Source organism: Camelus ferus, chromosome 13 (genome assembly GCF_009834535.1).
Source record: "Camelus ferus isolate YT-003-E chromosome 13, BCGSAC_Cfer_1.0, whole genome shotgun sequence".
In the NCBI taxonomy this organism is placed as follows: domain Eukaryota; kingdom Metazoa; phylum Chordata; class Mammalia; order Artiodactyla; family Camelidae; genus Camelus; species Camelus ferus.
The window spans coordinates 64,067,731-64,093,647 of NC_045708.1; the positions used below are offsets into that span (position 1 = coordinate 64,067,731).

At 40.1% G+C, this 25,917-nt stretch overlaps 1 protein-coding gene and 1 long non-coding RNA gene across 3 annotated transcripts in view; both read right to left on the bottom strand.

Annotated features, from left to right (window-relative positions):
• The window catches only part of DDAH1 (dimethylarginine dimethylaminohydrolase 1), a 131,082-nt gene that overhangs the window by 92,371 nt on the left and 12,794 nt on the right, over positions 1-25,917 (bottom strand). The window lies entirely within an intron of this gene.
• Positions 6,214-14,071, bottom strand: LOC116668124. The gene is made up of 2 exons (XR_004325197.1): positions 13,338-14,071; positions 6,214-7,272 (listed from the first exon to the last, which is right to left on the bottom strand). It is a non-coding gene; the product is annotated as an uncharacterized LOC116668124 (long non-coding RNA).

The following is a 25,917-nucleotide window of genomic DNA, read 5'->3' on the forward strand; positions in this document are numbered from 1 at the left end:
TTTTCATTATAGGTTACTACAAGATAGTGAATATAGTTCCTTGTACTATACAGTATAAACTTGTTGTTTATCTATTTTATATATAGTAGTTATACTTGCAAATCTCAAACTCCCAATTTATCCCTTACCACTTCCTTTCCCCCCAGTAACCATGTATTTGTTTACTGTGTCTGTGAGTCTGTTTCTGTTTTGCAGGTAAGTTTATTAGTGTCTTCTTTTCTCTTTTTCTTAGATTCCACATATGAGTGATATCATCTGATATTTTTCTTTCTCTTTCTGGCTTACTTCACTTAGAATGATCATCTCCAGACCCATCCATGTTGCTTCTAACAGCATTAGTTTATTCCTTTTTATGGCTAAGTAGTATTCCATTGTGTAAACATACCACAACTTCTTTATCCAGTCATCTGTTGATGGACATTTACGTTGCTTCCATGTCTCGGCTGTTGTATATAGTGCTGCTATGAACATTGGGGTACATGCATCTTTTTGAATTAGAGTTCCCTCTGGATATATGCCCAGGAGTGGGATTACTGGATCATATGGTAAGTCTATTTTTAGTCTGTTGAAGAATCTCCATACTGTTTTCCATAATGGTTGCACCAAACTACATTCTCACCAACAGTGTAGGAGGGTTCTCTTTTCTCCACATCTTCTCCAGCATTTATCGTTTGTGGACTTTTTAATGATGGCCATTCTGACTGGTCTGAGGTGATACCTCACTATAGTTTTGATTTGCATTTCTCTGATAATTAGCAATACTGAACATTTTTTCATGTGTCTATTGAACATTTGTATGTCTCATTGGAGAATTGCTTGTTTAGGTCTTCTGTCCATTTTGGACTGGGTTTGTTTGTTTTGTTGTTATTAAGTTGTAAGAGCTGTTTATATATTCTAAAATTAAACCTTTGTCAGTCGCATCATTTGTAAATATTTTCTACCATTCTGTAGACTGTCATTATGTTTTGCTATGGTTTCCTTTGCTGTGCAAAAGCTTATAAGGTTAATTAGGTCTCATTTGTTTATTTTTGCTTTTATTTCTATTGTGTGGGTAGACTGCCCTAGGAGAACACTGCTAAAATTTATGTCAGAGAATGTCTTGCCTATGTTTTCTTCTAGGAGGTTTATAATGTCTTATCTTATACTTAAGGCTTTAATCAGTTTTGGGTTTATTTTTGTGTGGTGTAAGGGAGTGTTCTAGCTTCAATGATTTATATGCGGCTGTCCAGTTTTCCCAACACCACTTGCTGAAGAGATTAGAATTTATTTTTTATGTGTCACATGATACTCTAATTTTTAAAAATAATTAGTTCCCAGCCCCACTGATTTGTGACACCTCTTAACACATTTATTAAGTTCTTATGTATACTTGAGTCTACTCCTAGACTGCCTATCATGTCTCCTTAATTTTTATGTCTCCTCTTGTGCCAGCACTACTTGAATTATTATTGTATAATACTGTGTTTAAATATCTTATAATAAGGGAAATTCTCTAACCAAACATCCTCCCTTCTTCAAAAGTATTTTTGGTTATTTTGACCCACTTATTCTTGAATCTACACAAGCTTTAACTCATTTGTCAAGGCAAAAAAATTCTGTTGAGATTGACTGGAACACTGTTAGATATATACTACTAAATAACATTAATATTAAAGATTATTAAATTCATAAATTAATTTAGAAAAAATGAAAATCCTCATAATATATTGTGATATTTAGTAATCACTCAGAAACATATCCTTTTATCTTTTTGCTGTTTTCTGTCTCTTAGTAAATTTATAATTTTCCTTTTATGGGTCCTGTAGATTTTTTTAAATGAAAGTTTTTCCCAGGCATTTTACATTTGCATAAGATTTTAAAAATGCTTACTTACAGGTTACTGATGCTATATGAAGTAACTACTGATCTTTCCACCTGATTTGCCTATCAGTTTTAATAGTTCTCTACTTGATTGCCCTGGGATTGATAATTAGACAATTTATAAAAGCAAATAAACATGATTCTAATCTCTTCCTCTCCAGTAATTATTCACTCATTCAACACGTATTTAATGAGCACCTACTATACCAGGCACAATACTAGGCAACGGGAACACATGTATGAGTAATACACACAGAGATCCCTGCCCCAGTGGAGCTTAGGATTAAAGCAATAGATAAGCATAATAAACACATACAGGAATGTGAAAAGGTGATGAGTCTTGTGGGGAAAACAGAGCAGAATAAGGGAGACAAGGAATGCAGGAGGTGGAATTTTAAATAAGATGGTCCGTGTAGACCTCCCTGAGTAGAGGCTGGATGAACGTGAGGGCGTGGGCCATGCGTATGTCTGAGAGAGGAGTTCAAGGCAGACAGAACAAGCAGGGCTTTGCAAAGCCCTAAGGAGGGAGTGCTTCTGGGCGGTGCTCAGGTGGAAGTGAGTAGAGCACATATGATTGTGCTGGGCCACTTACTTCTGCTTTACATTTTACTGCACTGTCCAGAAATTCAAGAACAGTATTAAATAAAGGTGAAATGGCCCTCCTCAACTTGTGATTATTTTTAATAAGAGTACTTTTATGTTTTAATATTGATCATTGACTTAAATAGTTATTTATCATTATTTTAAAAATTATGCCAATTCACCATATTAACAGAATAGCAAGCCATATGATTATCTCAATGGCTGCAGAAAAGCAATTAGAAAACATTTAATACCTATTCATGAAATTCATAAAAACTTCCAGAAAAATAGGTGTTTTAATCTAAAAAGGGTATTTATGAAAAACTTACAATTAACATCATACTTAATGGTGAAAAACTGCATGCTTTCTCCCTAAGATTGGAAATAGGCTACGATGCTCACTCTCATAATCTCTTTCAATGTTGTATTAAAAATCCTAGTTAGGGCAATAAGTCCAAAAAGAACAAAAAAAAAAAAAAAAAGAGGCAGGGGGAAGGACAGAAGGAGAGAAGGAAGGGACAGACATATTATTCAGAGAGGAAGAAATAAGACTATGTTTTTTTTTTCAGATGACACAATTATGTACATAGAAAATCCTATAAAATCCACAAAAAATAATAGAACTAATAAATGCATTTAGCAAAGTTACAGATATAGAGTTACTATACACAATTTAAACAACCATATTTCTATACACTAGCAATAAACAACTGGAAAATATTTTAAGAAACAATGCAATTTATAATAGCACCCAAAATCATCAACTAGTTAGGGAAACTACAAAATTAGAAAACATTGCAGGAGAACTTTAAATAAGACCTAAATAAGTATTTGGGTCTTCTTTGTATGATTCAATATTGCTAAGATGTCATTACTCCCAAAATTGACCTACAGATTCAATATGATAGATAAACGCAAAGGGTAGAGGAATTTCAAGAGGTTATACTGAACTGAAGAAGCCACATACAGGTACTGAAGCAGTGCCTTCATCCTTCCCTTGCCAGAGCAGTGTCAGAGGAGGCCAGTAAAAACAAAAGGTTTAAATAAAATCCACAGTCATTGCAACTAAAATGTTCAGGTTTCAACTGAAAAATCACACATCATCCAAGGAAAAAGAAAACCACAATTTGAACTTTAAAAAGACAATCAACGGATACCAACACTAAGATGACAGAGATGTTAGAATTACATGACAAAGCTTTTAAGGCAGCCATCATAAAAATATTTTGATAAGCATTTACAATATGCCTGAAACAAGTGGAAAAACAGAAGGCTGTAGCAAAGAAACAGAAGATACAAAGAAGAACCAAATGAACCTGTGGGACTGTAACAAAAGTTCTAATATTCATGCCATCAGAATCCCAGATGGAGAGGTAAGGCTGAAAAAGCACTCAAAAAAAAAAAAAATAGTTGAAAAATTCTCAAAGTTGGCAAAAGACATAAACCTACAGATTAAAGCAGTTGAACAAACTCCAAAGAAAATAAACTCAAAAATTCACACCAAGACACATCATAGTCAAACTTCTGAAAACTAATAACAAACAAACAAAAACCTAGAAGCAGCAAGAAACAACTTATCTACAGAGAGAAAACAATTAAATATGAGTGGATTTTTCATCAGAAACTATGAGGGCTAGAGGAAATGATACATTTTTCAAATACCAAAAAAAGGAATTGTCAATCCAGTATCCTGTATCAATGAAAACATCCTTCAGGAATGAAGGGAAAAATCCAGACACTCAGAGTAATAAAAACTATGAGAATTTGTCACCAGCAGGCCTATCCTGAAAAAAAAAAAAAAAAAAAAAAAGGCTAAAGGAAGTCCTTGTAACAGAAAGGAAATAATAAGAAGAAGTCTTGGAACATTAGGAAAGAAGAGCAACAGATAATAAAAATAAAAATATGAGTCATTCTTCTTTTGAGGCTTTTAAATCATGCTTGCCATTTGAAGCAAGAATTACAATATTGTCTGATACGATCCCAAATGTAAATAGAACAAATATTTAAGACAGTTGTATTATAAATGAGGGATGATAAAGGGAAGTAAAGGAAGATAAAGTTTTGATACTTCCCTTAAACTGATAAAAATGTCAAAATTAGTAGATGGTGTTAAGTTATGTGTATGTAATATAATACCCAGTGCAATCACTAAAAAGGCTATACAAAGATATATACTCAAAAACATTATAGATAAATTAAAAAACAGAATCCTCAAAATTGTTCAAGTAATCCATAGGAAGTGAGGAAGAAGAATGCAGAGAAAAGAAAAACAGAACAGAGAATAAAAAATAAAATGGCTGACTTAACTCTAAAATATTAATCATTACATTAACTGCAAATGGTCTAAATATACCAGTTATAAGTCAGAGATTGCCAAAATGGTTTTAAAAAGTCTAACAGAACGAAATACTGTTCACAAAAAAACTCACTTCAAATCTAATGATATAGGTAGAAAATAAGATAACAGAAAAAGATATATCATGCATGTAACTCTTAGTCAAAAGAAAACAGGAGTAGCTATATTAATGTCAGATAGACTTCAGAGCAAAGAAAACTACCAGAGACAGTGAGAGACATGACAAGATGCTAAAAGGGTCAATCCATCCCAAAGATACAGCAATCTCAATTGTCTAAGCACCAAGCCATAGAACCGTAAAATATGTGAAGCAAAACTGATGGACCAGGAAAGGGAAATCGACAAATCAACAAACATGGTTGGAGACTTCAACACCTCTCTTTCAGCAATTGATAGAACAACTACATATAAAATCAGGAAGGATACAGAAGAACTCAACACCATCAACCAACAGCATCTAATCAACGTTTACAGAATGTGCAACAACAGCAGAACATACATTCTTTTCAACTGCCTACAGAATGCATACTAAGATACATTTAACCTAGCATATCCTGGCCCATAAAGCAAACCTCATCCAATTAAAAAAATGAAATTGTACAGTGTGTTCTCTGACCGTAATGGAATCAAACCTGAAACAAATAACAGAAAGGCAACAGGAAAAGCCTCGAATACCTGGAAACTAAACAACACACTTCTAAACAGTCAGTGAGTCAAAGAGGAAGTCACAGGGAAATTGAAAAATACAGAGAAATGAATGTAATTGAAAACATGAAATATCAAAATTTGTGGAATATAGCTAAAGCAGTGCTAAGAAGGAAAACTGTAGCACTAAAGGTTTAGATTGGAAAAGAGGAAAAGTCACAAATAGATAACCTTTCACCTCAAGAACACAGAATAAGAAGAGCAAAAGCCCACTGAGATCAGAGCAAGCAGAAAGAAGAAAATCCTAAAGAACAGAAATCAATGACACTGAAACAAAAAGCAACAGAGGAAAGTTAATGCTACAGGAAGCTGGTTCTTTGAAAAGAGCGATGAAATTGACAAACCTCTAGCGAGACTGACAAAGAAAAAAAAGAGAAAAAACACAAATGACCAATATCAAGAATGAAATGAGGATATTACTACAGACCTGGAAGACACATAAGGAATAACAAGGGAATACCACAAATAACCCTACACTCATAAATTTGACAACTTCGATCGAAACAGACCAATCCCTTGAAAAACACAACTCAAACAAGAGGAAACTGATCATTTGAATAGCCCTGTCACTATTAAGGAAATTGAAGTGATAGTTTCAAAACTTCAGAAAAGAACTCTCCTGGCCCAGATGGTTTCACTGGGAAGTTCTGCAAATGTTTGAAAATTTAACACCAATTTTACAAAATCTCTTCCAGAAAAAAGATGATGGAACATTTCCCAGTTTATTTTATTAAGCTAGTATTATCCTAATAACAAAACCAAAGACAGCGCCCATACATACACACACACACACACACAGACACACACACACACACACACACACAACTACAGACCAATTTCTCTCATAAACACAGACACAAGAATCCATAAATGAATATGAGCAAATAGAATTCAGAAATATATAAAAAGGATTATATACTATAACCAAACTGGCTGGTTCAATATTTCAAGAATAAATCAGCACAATCTATCATATAGTTTAAAAGAAAAATCATATTACCATATCAATAGATGCAGAAGAGTATTTTAAAAATTCAACACTTGCTCATGATAAAAACACTCAAAAACAGGAAGAGAGAACTTCCTCAACTTGTTAAACATTATCTATAAAAACCCTACAGATAATATTAAACTTAGTGGTGAAAGACTAAATACTTTCTTAGGTCAGAAACAAAGCAAAGATATTCACTGTCACCACTCACTCTAATTCAACATAGTACTATGTAAGTTTTTTAAGTTTTCATTTCTCTGGGATAAATGTATACAAACGCACACACATACCTGAAAGCAATAAAAGTATCTTGGAAAATAAATAAATCCTCGTCTCATCTCAAATGACACCACTTCTGATAAGTATTCCTTGACCGACCCATTCTAGACCAGTGTACTCAGTGTTTCTCTCAGTCACAGTTCTTATCACCATTACGGCTGTCTCTTTATTCTTCTTCCCACCCCCAGCCCAGCAGACCATGGTGCAGTGTCTAGCACATTGACTCAGGCAGGACTTTCATCGTAAAAGTTGGCTAGATGACAACACAAGCTGAAGTTAAAAGGAAATTGTCCTCAGACTCTCAACCATCATGAAATTTTGTAAGGCAAACTCATCTCATCGCCACCGACTTTAGAGTCAGCTGATGAGGCTCTGAATGCTGATTTTCATGGCTTCAATGTGGGTACCAATCTGGGCACCAATCTGGGAGTTTCTGCTCCATCCTTTCTTCAGCAACTTCTGTGAGAGGTGGAAGAAGCACAGTACACCCTCCAGGTTCCTAAGGTTTAAAAGGCAATTCTTGCTTAGTCTCATTCCTTTTACTAGACTTACTCTTTTAGTTTCTCATACTTTATCATCTCATTGAACTCTGCACAAGTGCCCCCCCAGGCTTGCTCATAAAATAGACCAATTAACACAAGGCAGTGGGAGGCAGCCTGGGTCCTTCCTCCTTGCTCCACAGTCTCAATCCAAGCGTGACTATCAATTCCAATGCTTCCTGTGAGTTCAATTCAATTATAAAAAGGTATACGTTACGTGGCAACACAGTGTCACTGACCCTGTAAGGCTTATTTGACTCTCATGCAAATAGAAACTCTGCAAGCTCTCAGAATTGTATTTGGATTCCCTTCTTACTATACATGTTACCTCACTGTGCATGAGAGAGAGGATTTATCTCATAGAAGTACCGCTGGGAAGGAAGAGCTTCCTCTGGCTACTGGGAGCTGTCTGTATGACGATAAGGTTGGAGGAGTGGATAAAAGACTGGAGAATTAGTAGAGTAATTATTAATGGTTGTAATAAAATATATTAGGCTAAAAGCAAGGGCCGGTGAGTCAGAAAGCCCAGCTTAGAATCAAGTTTTCAACATGTATTAGTGGGTAATCTCAGGCAAATTGTTTAATCTCTTGGAGCCTTAGTTTTGCTGCTTGTAAAATGTGGACATTAACATCTACCTCAGGGGATTTAATGAGATAAAAAAGCCTCAAGTCCCTGCCACACAGTAAGTACTCACTAACTGGCCACTAGTGATGGTGACAGTCCCGTGTCTGAACTCAGCCTTATAATCTGGCACTGCAGTAACATACCAGCATGTCTGGTATAGGGCATTGCACCCTCCTACATAGCAAAGACTGGATGCAGCTGCTCACGGAAGCAGGATTAAGTAGCCCAAGGCCCCCTGCTCATGTATGATGAAGTCATTAAGAATCAGGAATTAAATCAAAATGCTCAGAGTCATGTCTATAGTTCTCAAATCAAGTGCTATATTTTAAACTCGGAAAATGGATCTGATTTGTGCCTTCACAGACCACTATACAATTTATAAAATGATTAAAAGCAAGGTATAGAGTCACTCGTCCTCACACCATAAATCCTGCAGCTTAATTTCAGCTTTAAGAACATAATGAAAATATGATGTTTGGGAAATAAAGCAGAGGACATTCCAGGCAGAACTACAGTCAGCCCTCATATCGGTGGGTTCTGCATTCACAGAATCAAGCAACTGTGAATATTTTTAAATAATTTTTTAAAAAAATTCCAGAAAGTTCCAAAAAGCAAAACTTGAATTCGCTGTACACTAGCAACTATTTACATAACACTTACATTGTATTTACAACTATTTTCCTAGCATTTACATTGTATTAGGTATTACAAGTAATCTAGAGATAGTTTAAAGTACAAGGGAGGATGTGTGTAGGTTACATGCAAATTATACGCTACTTTATATGAGGGATTTTGGTAACTGCAGGGATCCCTCAAGGATACCTAGAGACAACTCTACAATAATTTCTTTTACTAACACAAAAAAGTATTCCCTATCATTTCTCAAAGCTCTAAGAAGCTTTCAGTATTTTAATTTTATTTTCTACAAATGAATTTTCACAAACTTGAGAAAAATATGCAGTGAGATTTCTGAAAAACCTGAGGTGCTGTATTTTACTCTTTAAGCATATCAAAATCGTTAAGGGAACCAAAGAAGAAAAATCCTGCTACAAAGCAACCACTGTTTTCTTCCTAGGAAGGCAAACCCACCTCTTGTCTGTGCCATCAGACAGGTGTTTGCCATACCAAAGCTAATAGCTTCTATTTATGCCACTCGTGTTGATTTAACATTTCAGAGAGCACAAGAGTGTGATATACTAAAGTGGATGGTGAAGGTTTTGATAGAAATATCCTGGGAAAGCTGTGGCTTATCATTAATACAGATGATGAGAAAGCAGTAAGAAACGGTTTGTGGCAAAGTTGACGCGCTGTGAGCCTTGGTCAGAGCTGACTCTGGCACCAGGTCAGAGCTGGCTGCAGCAGCTCTGCTGGCTGCTTTGGTAATAGTGCCCAGCATCTCTGGGTGTCACTGTCCTGGGCGTGTTAATTAGCTAGACTCGTGCTATGGTGGAGGTAAGGAGGGACGTGGAGCAGGAGAAGCTGGAAACTTCTGAGTTGGTGACAGCAGAGCTCTCTAGCCACACTGGGCCATTATCAGTGGGAAGAGAGGCTGTGGAAGGGCTGAAGGCCACAACTGGGGAGTGATGGATATTGCTGACAACTCACCCTTCTTTCACATTTCTGCCCAGGGCAGCCCTGTCGCCCAAAGTTGAAATAGGAGAGATGCTACTCAAGCAAGATTTACGGTACTGAAGAGTTTTAAAACAAGTTCACACATTCTTTGACATTCTTCCAACAAATGGTAAAAACTATTTCCCCTTCCTCTGAATATGTGTCTGCCTTAATGGCTTGCTTCTAGTGAAAAAAGTGTGATGAGGCAAGATTTCCGAGACTAGGTTAGAAACAGCAATACAGCTTCCATCTGACACAGGTGTTGTCTCTCTCTCTCTCTCTCTCTCTCCCCCTCTCCCCCTCTCCCCCTCTCCCCCTCTCCCCCTCTCTCCCTCTCTCCCTCTCTCCCTCTCTCCCTCTCTCCCTCTCTCCCTCTCTCCCTCTCTCCCTCTCTCTCTCTCTCTCTCTCTCTCTCTCTCTCTCTCTCTCGTGCCCTGAACTGACAACAGGAAGTCCAACAACTCTGATACCACCGTACTGGAGAGGTCAAAGGCAAATCCACATAGAGAGGAAGAGAAAGGCCTGTCGAGCCTTAGTGGTGCCAGCCTCCAGTTGTTTGAATCTTTCCAGCATCACCTGCCAGAAATGTAAGTATAATCACTATGCAGTACACCTGAAACTGACACAGCAGTCTATGCCAACCATATTTTAGTTGAAAAAAAGAGGATGGCTTCTGAACTCAAGACAGACCAAATCTGAATCTAAAAAAACTCTAGTATTTACTAAGTTTGTGATCTCAGTCAGGTTACTTAACTTCTCTGAACTTCTATGTAGAAGACTATGATAATAATATGAAATTCATAGAGCTGTTGGAAAAATTAAGTGAGCTGATAGTAAGTGCTTGATTAATGACTATTATTATCATTAATTAATGGTGACCATCATTACTGTTATTTCTGCAGTTTTCCCATCGTTGCATTCTACCACAATTAGCAGTGGTGAAATACTAATGTTTCAACTTTTGCTGGTTACCAGAGCCTTCTTCTCTACAGACAATTCACCAGTTAACCAAGAATTTCCCAGTGTATCCTCTACATTCCCAGCATTGTGCTAAACCCATGGAAGCTACAGAAGGATGCAGACTATCACCCCCTAGAAATCAACAGTCTAAACATCCCAAACTGGAGTGACATGGTGAAGAAGTGTCTTCAGCTTCCCAGGTGTGTGATGGAGTTCTGATCTCCAGGTCTTCCTGCTAAAGGGCGACAGAGCTGTGCAAAAGGTTTTATCACTATCCCTGGCTGCTACAATGAGCTCTGCATATTACAGACATCATGAGTATTTAGCAGTAAACACACTACACATTAAAGTCTTCTCTGTTTTCTAATACCTAATACTAACATCAAATAATGAATACTTTTGAAACTATCTGCTCTTTAAAATAAGTTTAATTGTGTAGCTACTACACACTAAAAAATCCTTTCCACGTAAGATTTAGAAACAGCTCGACATACAGTTCAGCTGACACTTGTTGACTGCCCAATTAGGACTCAGGTACAATCTGCTGAAAACTATTCAACTGAAGTTTAAATCTAGTAGAGTAACCTAGCATCTGATAAGACTAACAAGACAATTCCTTGGTAATGAAATCTGATGATTAATTTTCCTATTTTAAAAGCTATTTTACAAGAATGATAGAAAAGCAGTTCAGTTCATAATAGTAATAAGACTACAACATTTTAAATGATCTGTTCTAAGACAGTGTGAGAGTAGCCTTTGATATAACGTCTCACAGCTCTCCATGCAGGAGTTTTTACTTTTCTGAAAGAAATGCTGAGTTTTTTTTTTAAATTTTATTTTTTATTGAAGTGTGGTTGATTTACAATGTTAGTTTCGGGTGTACAACAAAGCAATTCAGTTATATATATACACACACATATTTTCAGATTCTTTTCCATTATATCTTATTACAAGAAATTGAATATAGTTCCCTGTGCTATACAGTAGGTCCTTGCTGTTTATCTATTTCATATATAGTAGTGTGTAACTATTAATCCCAAACTCCTAATTTATCTCTTCCCCTCCTTTCCCCTTTGGAAACCAGAGCTTGTTTTCTATATCCATGAGTCTATTTCTGGTTTGTAAATAAAATTTGTATATTTTTTTAGATTCTACATATAAGTGATATCATCGCTTCTCGGCCTTTTGGCTAAGATCAAGTGTACATATAAGTGATATCATATGATATTTTTTCTTCCTGTCTGACTTACTTTGCTTAGTATGATAATCCCTAGGTCCATCCATGTTGCTGCAAAAGGCATTATTTCATTCTTTTTTATGGCTGAGTAGTATTCCATTGTGTGTGTGTGTGTGTGTGTGTATACCCCCCACATCTTCTTAATCCAATCATCTGTCAATGGACGTTTAGGTTGCTTCCATGTCTTGGTTGTTGCATATAGTGCTGCTACAAACATTGGAGTGCATGTGTATTTTCCAATTAGAATCTCCTCCAGATATATCCCCAGGAGTGGGATTGCTGGATCATATGGTAAGCCTATTTTTAGTTTTTTAAGGAACCTCCATACTGACCTCCATAGTGGCTGCACCAACTTACATTCCCACCAGCAGTGTAGGAGGGTTCCTTTTCTCCTCATCATCTCCAGCATTTATTATAAATGCCCAGTTTTAATTGCAGCCCTGGATCACTGTCCAAGTCAAAACAAAGCAAAAGCTGTCATAGGCTTTAAAAGCCTTTAGTCCCACATAAATGTGCCTAGCTTATTAAGATTCTGTCTTTCCAATATTTTCCACACTAATAAATATTGAATATCTGATGTTTACAAGCATTGGGCAACCTAAAAAGAAACATAAAATATTATGGTATAATTAAGGCATTTTAAAAATTTTATTATACTTTTTCCTAATCAAGAGCATGCTTTTTCTTTAAGACAAAGTCCAATTTTTCTTTTTTTTTTTTTTTGATCCTTGAGTCAGATCTTCAATTCTCTTTATAGTCTCTAACAACTCCATTCCCTTTTGCTATTAGCTACTCTTCTCTCCAGCTTCCCAATATCCCTCTGAAACTGGTGTGAAATAACCAAACTGAGTTGTGAGCTTACAGGGGTCTAACCAAAGGTGAGTTGCTGGGAAGGATCACTATATGGTTCTATGAACTGTCTTATGAAAATTGGAAGTTTACTCTCATCTCTGGCCCTACACAGCCACACTCTCAATAACTCTTGTCTTTGAAGGGGCTGGAGAATGTTATGTAAAATTATGCAAGCTTCAGCTTTTCATAGGTCAGAAATACCCAGGGGCTTTGGTTTTTAATGTAACTTCCCTTAGATAAAAACCAGTTTCCTTTTTCCAATCCGGGAAGTGAATGTCTGTAATACAACATAAATTACACAGTTTCTGATTTTACTGTCTAGACACCATCAACCCCCTTAACACTGCCTTCTCTGTCAAAAGCCTGGGCAGGGCCCAAAAAAAACTGATGTCCAACTAAGCTCGGGAATATATTCCTTCCAACTAAAGCTGGCAGGAGTCTTGTGAGCACATATGAAGCCAACAAAAAGCAGGATTGGAAAATTAAGAATGGTTTTTAAAAAAAAAGGAGAGAGAGAGGGCAAGTACAAAACCCTTTCACAAATTAACAAGGCTCAGCGGCATCAAGTCCTGGAAAGGTTTCCATCTCCACCTTCACTTCCAAATAAAGTAGTGTGTCAGCCTTGCCGATAAACGCAGATATTTTTACAGCCTCCCCATCCTCGGCGGAGGCTCCACTGTCTGACAGACACGGATAATGACAGAACTGAAGGGCGTGCTCAAGAGGATAGCCACACTCACTTGGATCTTGACGGCTCCTCTTCTCCGAGCTCACAGTCATCCTCCCAGCACACAAGTGAAGATCAGAGTGTGGAGAAAGGGAACAAGAAATCAGCTGCTTGTTAAGGACAGGGGGTTACAGAACCGTATGAAAACTGGAGATTTGCTGCCCTGCTAAGATCACCCAACTGCTCTCCTCCGACTCAGCTGAGGAAATGCCATGTTACCCTAATGACAGTAAGGGCAGCTGTCACTCACTGAGTGACTACCGTGTGCTAGGCACCATACTAGATGTTTCGCATTTATTATTCTCACAACAGCCTACCTTTCAACTCTGTAACATGTTTTGCTACAGAGCAGGATTTGGCAGAAGAAAGGTCTGTCTTGGATCACATCTAAGGAGGATTATTTTCTGAACTTTCAAAAGGATGATTTTGTTGATATCTTGCTTATTTATGGTACTTTAACATTACAGACTTTTCACTTTTTTTTTCATTTCCTCTTCACAAAAGCCATAAGTAGCAAGAATCTTTATTCCTATTTTTCATATGAGGAAACCACAGCTCAGGGAGACTATGACCAAATCCATAGATTCATGAAGAATAAGGCAAGGATCGACATGACTGGATATGGAAGATGTGGCATATATAGACAATGGAATATTACTCAGCCATAAAAAAGAATGAAATAATGCCATTTACAGCAACATGAATGGACCTAGAGATTATCACACTAAGTGAAGTTAGTCAGACAGAGAAAGACAAATATCATATGATATCACTTATATGTGGAATCTAAAAAAAGACACAAATTTTATTTACAAACCAAAACTGGACTCATGGACATAGGAAACAAACTATGGTTACCAAAGGGGAAAAGGCAGGGGAGGGATAAATTTGAGTTTGGGATTAACAGACACACATCACTATATGTAAAATAGATAAATAACAAGGACCTACTGTACAGTACAAGAAACTATATTCAATTTCTTGTAATAACATATAATGGAAAAGAATCTGAAAAAAATATGTATGTATATGTATAACTGAATTGCTTTGCTCTACACCTGAAACTAATATTGTAAATCAACTACTCTTTAATAAAAAATAAAATTAAAAAAAGAAAGAAAAAACCTACTGTATAGCTCAGGGAACTATACTCAATAACTTGTAATAACCTATAATGAAAAAGAATATGAAAAAAAAGTATATGTATAACTGAATCACTATGCTGTACACCAGAAACTAACATAACATTGTAAATCACCTCTACTTCAACTGAAAAAAAAACAAAAAAGAACAAGGCAAGGGCTTGAACTCAGGTGTCCTGAACTCCAACTCCTGTGCTCTTCCCACTGCACCAAAATTACCACCTACGAGAATAGGCCCTGTGAATACTGTGAATGCTAAACTACACTAAACATAGTCTACTCAGTTAACTGACATTCATTGAGCACCTACAGTGAGCCACATGCTGTGCTCAGTGCTGGAGGGAAAGAAGTAGAAAAAGTCCCAGGTGATGCAGGAAAGGAGTTCATAGATTAGTGAGGGAGACAGTTATGCAAAGAAGTAACTGCTGTACAGAGCAGTTTGTGCTGACTTAGGTACAGGGGACACATATCTCTAGCAGTGCTTCAAGGACAATGCTCCAAGGAGAAGGGGCATCTGAGCTAGGTTCAGGAGGATGAGTTCAGGAGTCCAACAAGCAGAGTCTTCTTTAATCGTCAATAAAGAAGGGTAAAAGATTATGCAGTGTAAGCACTGTGCCCAAGGCCAAATATACAGGAAGCCTGACATAGGCGGCTTTTGCAGGCCAGACCCCAAAACATCAGACTAGGCGGGATGGTTAATGTGAGAAGCAAATGAAGGTACACAAAAGAATAAAGAGGTCCTTCTCTTTTTCCTAAAGGTTATGTGCTCAATGAAAATATCATGTTATGTTTTACAGCCAGATGAATTTACGCCGACAGGTAAATGTCATCTGCAACTCTGATCACTTGTGAGAATGGCCAGGAAAGATGTCTCCAACGAGCCCACGCCTGTCTTCTGGAGTAGCTCTAATTTGGGCTGGTCGGAAGGTGAGATAACTCCTGCTGAGCTGTACTGCCCTGAAGATTGCTTAAGAACTTGTCTCCAGAGTGCTTCCAGGAAGAGGGCAAGCTGACAGCCAGCTGGACTCAGTGGTTCATCTCCGTTCCAAGTTCACACTTGGTCCTAGCCTTTGGCAATATCACTCCAAAGACATCAAGGTGGAATTCCTACCTCCTGGGGCCCAGGACCCCAAATCCTCTCCTCCATGCCCTTTTGCCCCTTGTTTTAACCCCACTCCCTCCCTTTTCCTCCTCCACAAACCTCCCATCGCCACCCCTAATCATCTAATTTACAGCTTAGCATCATGGAGGTGCATCAGGTTTCCGGGTAGAAATTGAGGATCTCATTTCCAGCCAGTTTCCCACCCCCATTCTTCTCCTTCTCTCTTCCCATTTGCCCTTTTCTTCTCAGTCTCCACTCACCTGTAACTTTTTATATTACGTCTTAATTTTCATGCGGGGGCAGGAGAGAAGTGTTTTCACTTGAAGGGATGTAGGACAGGGCCACCTTTCAACAGGAGAGGGAAAAAAAAAGGTTATCATCATTGAAGTTTAAAACTCAAAGAGGAAAAAAGACCAGACAATGGTCTCACTCAGAGCATCTTTTTTTTTTTTTCTCAGCAGTTCAGTGTTCAGATCCACCTATTAACAGGAGGAAGCTGGCTATATACGAGGCACCAGCCAGTGTCTGTATATTTATATGCAAGCCTCTGCCCCGTCCACAGAACTCTGCTGCTTAAAGCAAATCTGCTCTGGCCTCTGACCCTGAGCACAGCTGGCTGAACCAATATTAGGCACCTGACACAAACCCCGTCTATTCACAGGCTTGCCAACCACCTATGACTTGGTTGCCTGGCTCAAAAAGTAACTTTGGGCCCATGAGACTCCCCACCTGGGATTTGAAATTGAGAAACTGCTCTGACTTAGACTAGGGTGGCAGCTCAGTTAAAGGGATATGAGGTAAACTCTGAACCACAGGGCAGCTGAAGTTACAAGAAAACAGAACAGAATGAAGCAGATCCAGACAGACAAGACAGAGCTTGAGGGAAAAGAGTGACTCCGTGTTCCCAACGCTTTTGTGGTTTCGATTTGAGTGCAGGCTGGCAGTTTATAGGAGCCGTGGCTAGGTGTCCCTAAAACAATCTGACCAGAATGAAAAAAACACTGACCCAGTAATAAATTGCTAGGTTTTGCCCGGAGGCAGATCTGATAACTCCTCATCTAGTTCCAAAGCTTGCCAAAGATTCAGATTGAGCTACCAGGAACTGGGGCTTTCGTCAGTCTGAATTATGCAAAATGTTAACCAATGTGACACTGGCCCTTGCTCTCTGAATTTCCTCATCAACGGGCTGATCCTCAGTGAAAACCGGGAAGATTTCTCCTCTGAGAAACCACCCTCTTCCTTCACATTCGGTCACTGGCACAAGCCAGTGGTGGCTCTGTCCGTATTCATCACTCATTCTAATTTACCCAAGGAAGACATGGGGGCCTTGGACAGTGCTGTGTGCTCAGCAGCAAATGTCAGCCAGTTATGACCAGGAGTCGGAACCCTCACCCTCCTTCCTGGTGACACCGTCAAGGGTCTATCAGCCTGAAGCTGTTGCTCCGGACCGCCATTCAGAATTCATGTTTTTATCACTGCTAATCCTGCTCTTTAATTCTCTCCATCACCTCTGCTCTGAAAGACACAGAATGGCAGGAATCGCTAAGAGTGAGAGGGTCTGAGAATCTGGCTTATTTTACAGTTCTGCGAAGGATTCACTTCCCCTTCACACCACCCGCCTTTGTTTACACGTGAACATCTCTCTGTTGCTCCCCTTCAGTGCAAATATTCACATGAAAAACATCTCCATAAATGAGTGGTGTCAGAATCCAAAGAAATGTGCTGTGTATCAGCAGCAGCTCTAAGTTCCCACTATGGTTGAGGACAGTCCAATGACTCAAATGACCTTTCTGCTAAAGGATCTGCATCACTTCCTTTGTTCCAGTCTTGCACTGCATGGAATTACAATAATGTGAATAATTTTTCTTCTACAAAAAAAAAAAAAAAAAAAACACAAAAGACAGGAAATCTATGAAAACATTTTTGACAACTGAGATGACCACATTTTAATCTGAATCAATTAAACACAGTAAGAATGTTTTTCTATCAGAAAATGCCAATGTACTGAACTGCACAAAAGTCACTTTAGTGAGAATTCAAAGAACACATTTACCTATGTGTACCTATAAACTGAGCGAGAAATGTAGCATTTAATTGATAGTTAATTACTATAGGAGGCAGGGAAAGAGAAGAAAAATTAAGCATGCGCCTAAGTCAAGTCACCTTACCCCAAACTTCCCAATAGGTTGAACTTAATAAATACTTTAAAACATACAAACATCTTGTTGGATCTGAGGTCCAGTCAGCAGAATGCAAGTTCAGCAACCAGGGATAGTTCAAACTCCAGGCAGCAGGAAGTAAGACTCAGACGGCATCAGAGGCTCCAACAAGAGGGGTCGGGTTGCGGGGTCACCCCAGCATGAGGCAGGCTGGTGTGTGGCCTGACACATTTGCTAGGCAGATACATGAGACGGCACGTCACAGCGCCAGAGGGCTTAGCAGTAAGTTTCGGGGATTCTCTCACACAATGAATGGAAGTCAGTCTTGAGGTCTCTTGTGGGGGATCCAGGCAGGAAATCAGCAAAAGGGGTCAAGATATAAACCTAGTTAATGGAACCAGGGCCCAACTTCAGCATATGCAATGAGTAAGGGTCATGTCGGAGCAAGGCCAACAGCAAGAATGATGAGGCTGACCCACTGACCTATTGACTAAAGGGTCCTTGAACTTCCTGTGCCACTAGCCAGACTGCTCCAAGAGCTTGGAACAGAACCAGGACAGCTGGTGAGAATGATGGATTTAAACTGTGGGACACACAATAAATACACAATAAATCATATTATTATTGCTATTGTTTATTATTAAAGGATTAACTGGGGAAAGGTGGGTCACACTGGAAGGGGTCTATGAACCTGAGAACTACACCCGGACACATGGGGACACATGTTTGGTGGGCGGAAGTCCAAGCAGGTGGGGCAGAATCTCTGGAAAGCAGGGTAGCAGGAACCAGTGGGAGGTGAGGTTGAGAGGTGTAAGGATGGGTGATGGTGCATAGCTGCACAGACTGCAGGATCCAGAAGTCAAAGCTGGCCAGAGGCAGGTCCCCATGAGGCTGCAGGACAGGGGCAAGACTCTAGTCCTCTACAGAGGGGAGAGGGAACATTCATAAGAATAAAAGCAGAGCTGTACAAACAGGAGCAACCGCATGGGTAACGCATTAATTTCTCTTGAATGTGGGTAATAGCGGTCCCAAGAGCAAGACTGAAGAGAGGGAGAGATAAGCAGTCAAGGGCTCACCCAAGTCATCACAGGAGTTAAGCATCTCAGCTGTGGGATTAAGGGACACTGGGACCCAAAGCCAGGCACGTCCTCCTACCCTCCCTCTTCTCAGACACAGGAGAACAATGTCTGGGTGCACCTCTACGTGCATTCCCACTCCCTCAATCAAAACGCAGGTGCACAGGAATTAGACAAGTTGTATCTTGTTTGTGTTATGCTTGTACTGGGGCTTGCACTATTGTTTTCATTGTTGACCTGGGAGGGGTCTATGTTACCAACTGAGACACACAGAGTTATGGTAACATCTGTTTCCAGAACAGTGACATTCTGTATCCCTATTTTTCACTTAATTTTCCCTTTGATTCAGCTCTGGGGAGACTGAGCAAGAGTTAGTGTGGGTGTATGGATGGAATTGACCCTTGTTTTCTATTGCAAAGAGCCAGGGAGGTTCCTTCCTTGAGTTGGGGCCATTCCCGGGATCCCTGTTCAGACTCCTGCCCAGCTTGCCCCCCATGCACACAAGTTGAGGGCAAAGTTCTCCAAGGGTTGCTTAATTATTTGGTGAGGACCCCTGCCAACAAATATCAAGCCCAGACTAAACGCATGGCTGGAGACACTGGCCAGGCTCTCTGCGACTCTCCTGAGTGGGGAAGGCTTCTGGGCTAGCCTCATGGATGATGGATGGAGGGATGGGCAGTTGCTGAACTGAAACTCTGTCTTCAGAAAAGAGGCCTTTCTTTCTCATTCTGCTTGACGTCCTCACTAATGCATGGGGCAGCCACCTTTTGGTGGCATCAAACCTGTGGCTGTGAAATGTGTTCAATAGGGTCTCACTAACCCCAATTCTCTAATGGTTATCATGGTAGTTTGCCTTCTCCATGGTTTTATGGCCAAATGCCTGGGCTTTGGCAACAGAAAGATGGGGCTCCCTATCTCAGCTGTGCTACTTAATAACTATTTGACCTTAAGTAAGATATGGAACATCCCGCCAGTTTCTCCATCTGTAAAATTGGGGGAACTGTAAGGGTGAGATGCAGTAGGGCAAACAAATCAGCAAGCACAGCTCATGATAAGGGGTCATCACATGTGTGTTTGGGGCCTACACAGCTCCCAAACCCTCCTTACGGGGTTGCATATTCTGATACAATTGGTCTCCTGGGTCTCCCATAGCTGGAGGGCTCTCTTGGGAGTCCCTTAACTAATGAGTCCCTTGACGTGGGGCAACAAGCCAGATCCACTCCATGCCATGCCATCAAAGGTCTGAGAGCCCTCTCACGCAGGCTGGGGCCCCAAAAGCTGGTTCCAAGGCTCCTGCAGAGGACCATGGGACCAGGGGCCATCTTCAGGTAAAGCATGCAGGGCAGGTTGTAGCCCCATTCCTACAGGTGCTGGGTTTAGAGTTCACAGGCAGTCATCACATAATACCCACAACCGTGACCCACACGGAGTGCTTTCACATTCATTTCTTCGTTTAAACTTCAGCACAACGGAGGCTGACTGAGAGCAGCATTGCCCTCAGTCTGCAGGTGGGAATCCTCAAATCCACAGAGATTGCCTATCAGTCCTCAGCAACACAGCTCTGAAGTGGAGAGGTCTGAAGACTCTGGTCCCGGTCCTTCTCAGTGCCAACCTACCTCTTTACCGCCTGGGCGAGGGTCTCTGGTAACACCATACTCGGCCAGTTATTTATCATTTGATCAACAAACACATTGCCTGTGTACTACTTAATGGGAGGTCTTACCTAAGAGCTGGTACTCTCATTCAGTAGTACAGTTAAGGCGAACTTTTCACAGCCTTATGAGGAAAGTCGTCCTTTTCCTTTGCAGCACTTACCGCTGTTTTTAGGTACACATACATCTGTGATTATTTATTTTATGTTTACCTCCCCAATTAGACTATAGATTATATCAGAGCAGACATCATACTTCGTTTACATTATCAGTTTTACATACTAGCAGGCACTCAGCAGTAGTCATTGCTTGTTGAATGACCAAAAGTCACATTATCCTGTTCTACAGATAAGACTATACCCAAACATTATTTGCCCAAGTTCACTTTGCTGCTAAGTAGTGGATCTGGGTCTCTAGAGTGGACTGAAGCTTTCCAAGAGTAGCCTCTTTTTATGAGGGCCCCTCTCAAAGGGTTGTCAGAGCTTAGTGGTCACAGCATTAGTCAAATCTCGTCAGTCCGTCACATCATTAAGAATAAGCTGGTTCGTGGTACTGGCATAAAAACAGACATACGGATCAATGGGACAGAATATAGAGCCCAGAAATAAACACACAGACCTATGGTCAATTAACCTTCAACAAAGAAGGCAAGAACATACAATGGAGAAAAGACAGTCTCTTCAGCAACTGGTGTTGGGAAAACTGGATAGCAGAGTGTAAATAATGAAGTGACAACACTCCCTCACACCATACACAAAAAATAAACTAAAAATGGCTTAAAGACTTAAATATAAGATAAGACATGATAAGCCTCCTAGAAGAAAACATAGGCAAAACATTTGTTGCAGAAAAAATGTTACAGCTCAGGGTTATAGCTCAGTTATGACAGCAACCTGGATCCAGGCGAGAGACCAAGCAGCACTGGGAGAGTTGGAGAACTCAGGTTTATTACGCCAGCAGGCCCAGAGGAGTTAACACTCCAAGCTCTGGAACCCCATCTGTAGGTTTACACAGGCTTTTATAGGCTTCCAGTTTACACTTTGCAAAATCATATGCAAATAAGGTATAACAAAAGTTGACTAATTAGGAACAAGCTTTGTAGAAATGGACCAATCAGGAGTGAGGGAAGTGGACCAAACAGGAGTGAGAGAAATAACCAATCAGGAGTGAGCTCCATGCAAATGAAGTACTACAAATGGACCAATCAGAAGTTAGGGAAATGGGCCAATTAGGAGTGAGAGAAATAGCCAATCAGGAGTGAAGGAAATAACCAATCAGAAGTGAGCTCAGGGAACCAACAGAATTTTAGGGGTAAGTAAGCCGTTTCAGAGGCAAAAAGTGAGATAGAGCCTCTGGGCCAGGGAACTGGATGGTGCTGGCAGGAGAGTAGTGGCCCTACCTGGGAGTCATGCTGGTCTTTTTATGGGGCTTCCCACCTCACATTCTCTTATATAAATCTTAGCAATGTTCTCCTAGGGCAATCTACCCAGGCAATAGAAATAAAAGCAAAAATAAACAAATGGGACCTAATTAAACTTCTAAGCTTTTGCACAGCAAAGGAAACCATAAGCAAAGCAAAACAACAACTTAAGGAATGGGAGAAAACATTTGCAAATGATGTGACTGACAAAGGCTTAGTTTCCAGAATACATAAACAGCTCGTACAGCTTAATAACAACAAAACAAACAACACAATCCAAAAATGGGCAGAAGACCTAAACAAGCAGTTCTCCAATGAAGACATACAAATGGCCAATAGGCACATGACAAAATGCTCAATATCACTAATTATCAGAAAAATGCAAATCAAAACTATAATGAGATATCACCTCACCAGCCAGAATGGCCATCATTAAAATGTCCACAAACGATGAATGCTGGAGAGGGTGTGGAGAAAAGGGAACTCTCCTACACTGCTGATGGGACTGTAGTTTGGTGCAGCCACTATGGAGGACAGTATGAAGATTCCTCAAGAAACTAAAAATGGACTTACCATATGATCCAGCAATCCCACTCCTGGGCATATATCCAGAGGGGACTTTAATTTGAAAAGATAGATGCACCCCAATGTTCACAGCAGCACTATATACAACAGCCAAGACATGGAAGCAACCTAAATGTCCATTGACAGATGACTGGATAAAGAAGTTGTGGTATATTTATACAATGGAATACTACACAGCCATAAAAAGAATAAAATAGTATCATTTGCAGCAACATGAATGGACCTAGAGATCGTCATTCTAAGTGAAGTAAGCCAGAAAGAGCTAGAAAAATACCACATGATATCACTTAACATGTGGAATCTAAAAAAAGGAGGACACAAATGAACTCATCTACAAAACAGAAACAAACTGTCACACATAGTAAACAATCTTATCATTACCAAGGGAAAGGGGGTGGGAAGGGATAAATTTGGGAGTTTGAGATTTGCAAATGTTAGTCACTACATATAAAAATAGGTTTAAAAACCCCAGATTTCTTCTATATAGCACAGGGAACTATTCTCAGTATCTTGTAGTAAACTTTAATGAAAAAGAATATGAAAACAAATATATATATGTATATTAATGACTAGGACATTGTGCTGCACACTAGAAATCGACACATTGTAACTGACTATAGTTCAATTTAAAAAAAAAAAGAAGCTGGTTATCTCCAGTTCCTAAATAATAATGTTACTACTGCCATTATGTACAATCTATCACTAATCATAGCAGTGTTACCAGTGGAATCACGTTTGTATAGGGCATCACAGTGTTCAGAACACTTTGATCTTTGACATCCTTGGGAAATAGGCAGAAAGCTATTTTGCTGGAACCTGAAACTTGTGAACCGCCCAAGATGATAAAACTGAGAAGCAGAACCAAGACTCAACTCCAGGTGGAATTTCACCCTGCAAAGTAAGAAGAATTTTAGAAGTTCTTAGAAATGGAAAACACATTAAATGTGTAAAGGTGTTGGAAATGTTAATTCAAATCTAAACACCTGTACAACCAGTTCAAGATCAAATGGTAAGCTTAAAGGTAGAGACTGTCTAAGTGTTCATTTACTCAGAAGAGCAGAAGGAGGAAGAATTATGGAAATGGTGGTTATCACAACATTGTAAAATGATTATAAATCAATAAAAAATTAAAAAAAAAAGAAATGGTGGTTATCTTTTGATTCAGTTGATATTTCCAGTGGCCCTCCCACCCTCCTGGTAGGTTTCAGGTGGAGTCGGTACAGGAGACCAAAATACAAAAGCCATGAATCCCAATGCTGGGCAGAGTCTCAATGTCTGCTCGAGCCACAGGCAGCAAGGCTGCAGCCCAAGGGACAGAGGCCTCTGGTTTCCAGGAAGAGAAAGTAGCCAGAGAAAAGCATAGTCCTCGATCCTTAGGCACTTGAATGACTGCTCTCTAGACAGATGGAAAGCTGATAACCACAGGATGGATCGCTGATGGAGGAAGCTACCCTTGCACGGACCGGCTAGGCACTTCAACATACTAATGAGTCCAGTTATCACAACAAAGTTACACAACAAAGTCAAAACCACTCTTGTTTTAACAGATGATGGAACTGCAGCTCAGCTTGCTCAAGGCCACACAGCTAACAAGCAGTGGAACCACAATTTGATTCATAGCTGTCCTCCTCCAGCCCTCAAGGCACATGGAAAGGAAGAGAAAGCACAGCTCAAAGAATGTCACAGGAGCCAGTCTTCCTTCTGAATCAGTCTGAAAGCATGTGTCTGTGCCTGCCGGGCTCTCTGTGATAGGTGAGCATGCTCGGAGGAGGATGACTGAAGGACCTGGGCTGAGACGACCAGGAGCCTCAAGTGATGATGGGTTTGGGGCGTGGAGATGCAGGCGGGCAGGTCAGTGGGGAGCTGGGGAAAGCGGGATCGGTGGGAATGAGGCTGGGGTCAAAAAACATGAAAACACACAGGGCTCTAAGGTGGGCCTTTCTGTAAGAGTTGTGCTCTCTGAACACCTGCCACCCTGGTCTGTAACAGCGTAACATGATAATTTCATTTACAAATGGACACATCACTTCTATGTGTAAGGAAGCACTCTGTAGCATTCACGGGAGGGAGTCCCTGATTTCTGAAAGTGCTTATTCACTGAGAAGAGCCCAAGACTTTCCCACTACTTTTTCACTACCTTCCCACTATTTGCTTGTTTTCTCTTTCTTTCCATCTCGTGAATTCTGCTGCATTTAGATGAGTGGCCTGACCTTCCTACGTAAGGTAATCAAAGGAGTGCCAGACACCAAGCTGCCCATTTGCTCAACAAAAGCCAAGTGCCTCTGACCCAGGCCAGGATCCTGTTCCTACTGCAAAGAATGTCAACAAAAGCTGAAATGACAGTATTTAAGTTTCGTGTTGGTCTCCTAGATAAGTAGATTTCAACGGCAATGACCCACAGTAAGAAACGCACTCTACACTGGGAGCCACAACACACAAGGGAACGTGTGTATGTGTATGTGGATCAATGAGACAAAGGTTACATGAAACAACGCCTGCTGTCTTACGGGTAATGCACCTACTCTGACATTTCCATTCGATTCCAGTTCATCACAAAAAGTGGAGTGATGCCCTAGGTTGACTTTACGATCCCCGTATGAGTGGAAACTTGTAATGTGACAATCACCATCAGATCCAGAATATGAGGCGTTATAGGAACTCCCCGGCAAGGAGGTGTGGAGAAGGGTGGGGCAGCTCCGGGAACAGCACGTGCTCCTTCTTCTCTGCCCACAGCTCCAGAAAAGGGTGGAGCCACGAGGAAGGGAAGGCAACATGGAGGCCATCACAGACTGGAAGAGCCCAGTGAGAAAGCAGAATTCATTAAAAAAAAAAAAGCTTCTTTTGCCTCATGGTGCACCAAAATAATGGCACTTAAGATTCCCTCTAACCATTTTGATGACCTACTGTTACTATCAAGCATTATTCACAAGGAAGGCTTTGTTAGAAAACCGATTTTATCCAAACCTGATTTGAAATGGATGTGTGTGTGTGTGTGTGTGTGTGTGTGTGTGTGTGTTAAACAGGCCAAGGGACAGGAGCTGTTACATTTGTGGAATTTCCAGTCATTAGGCTGACCTCAGGGCAGGCGAGTGTTTCAGGGAGCGTGTATGGAATCACAATTGAGCCTTCAGATGCGCTGAGGCCAGTGGGCTATAGTCTTGTATGAAAGTTTTCCTGCATTTACTTTCAAGAAAATGCTCTAACTTAAATCCCCAGTATTCCTCCCCCTCACCAAGAAGCTTCTCTCTGGGGTCCAGTTGAGAAGCAACATTAATCCTCAGTTTTCTCACAAACCACTCAGAGGCGTCAGTTATCCAGTTCAGTGCTCACAAAGAAAAATGCAGACACTGAACATGACAACCGTGCTGCCCATTTTTCTCTCCTGTAATTATAGCTCCAAGATGCACAATTCCAAGCCCCTTTCCCTACAAACACACGATTTCTCCAGTCACAGCCA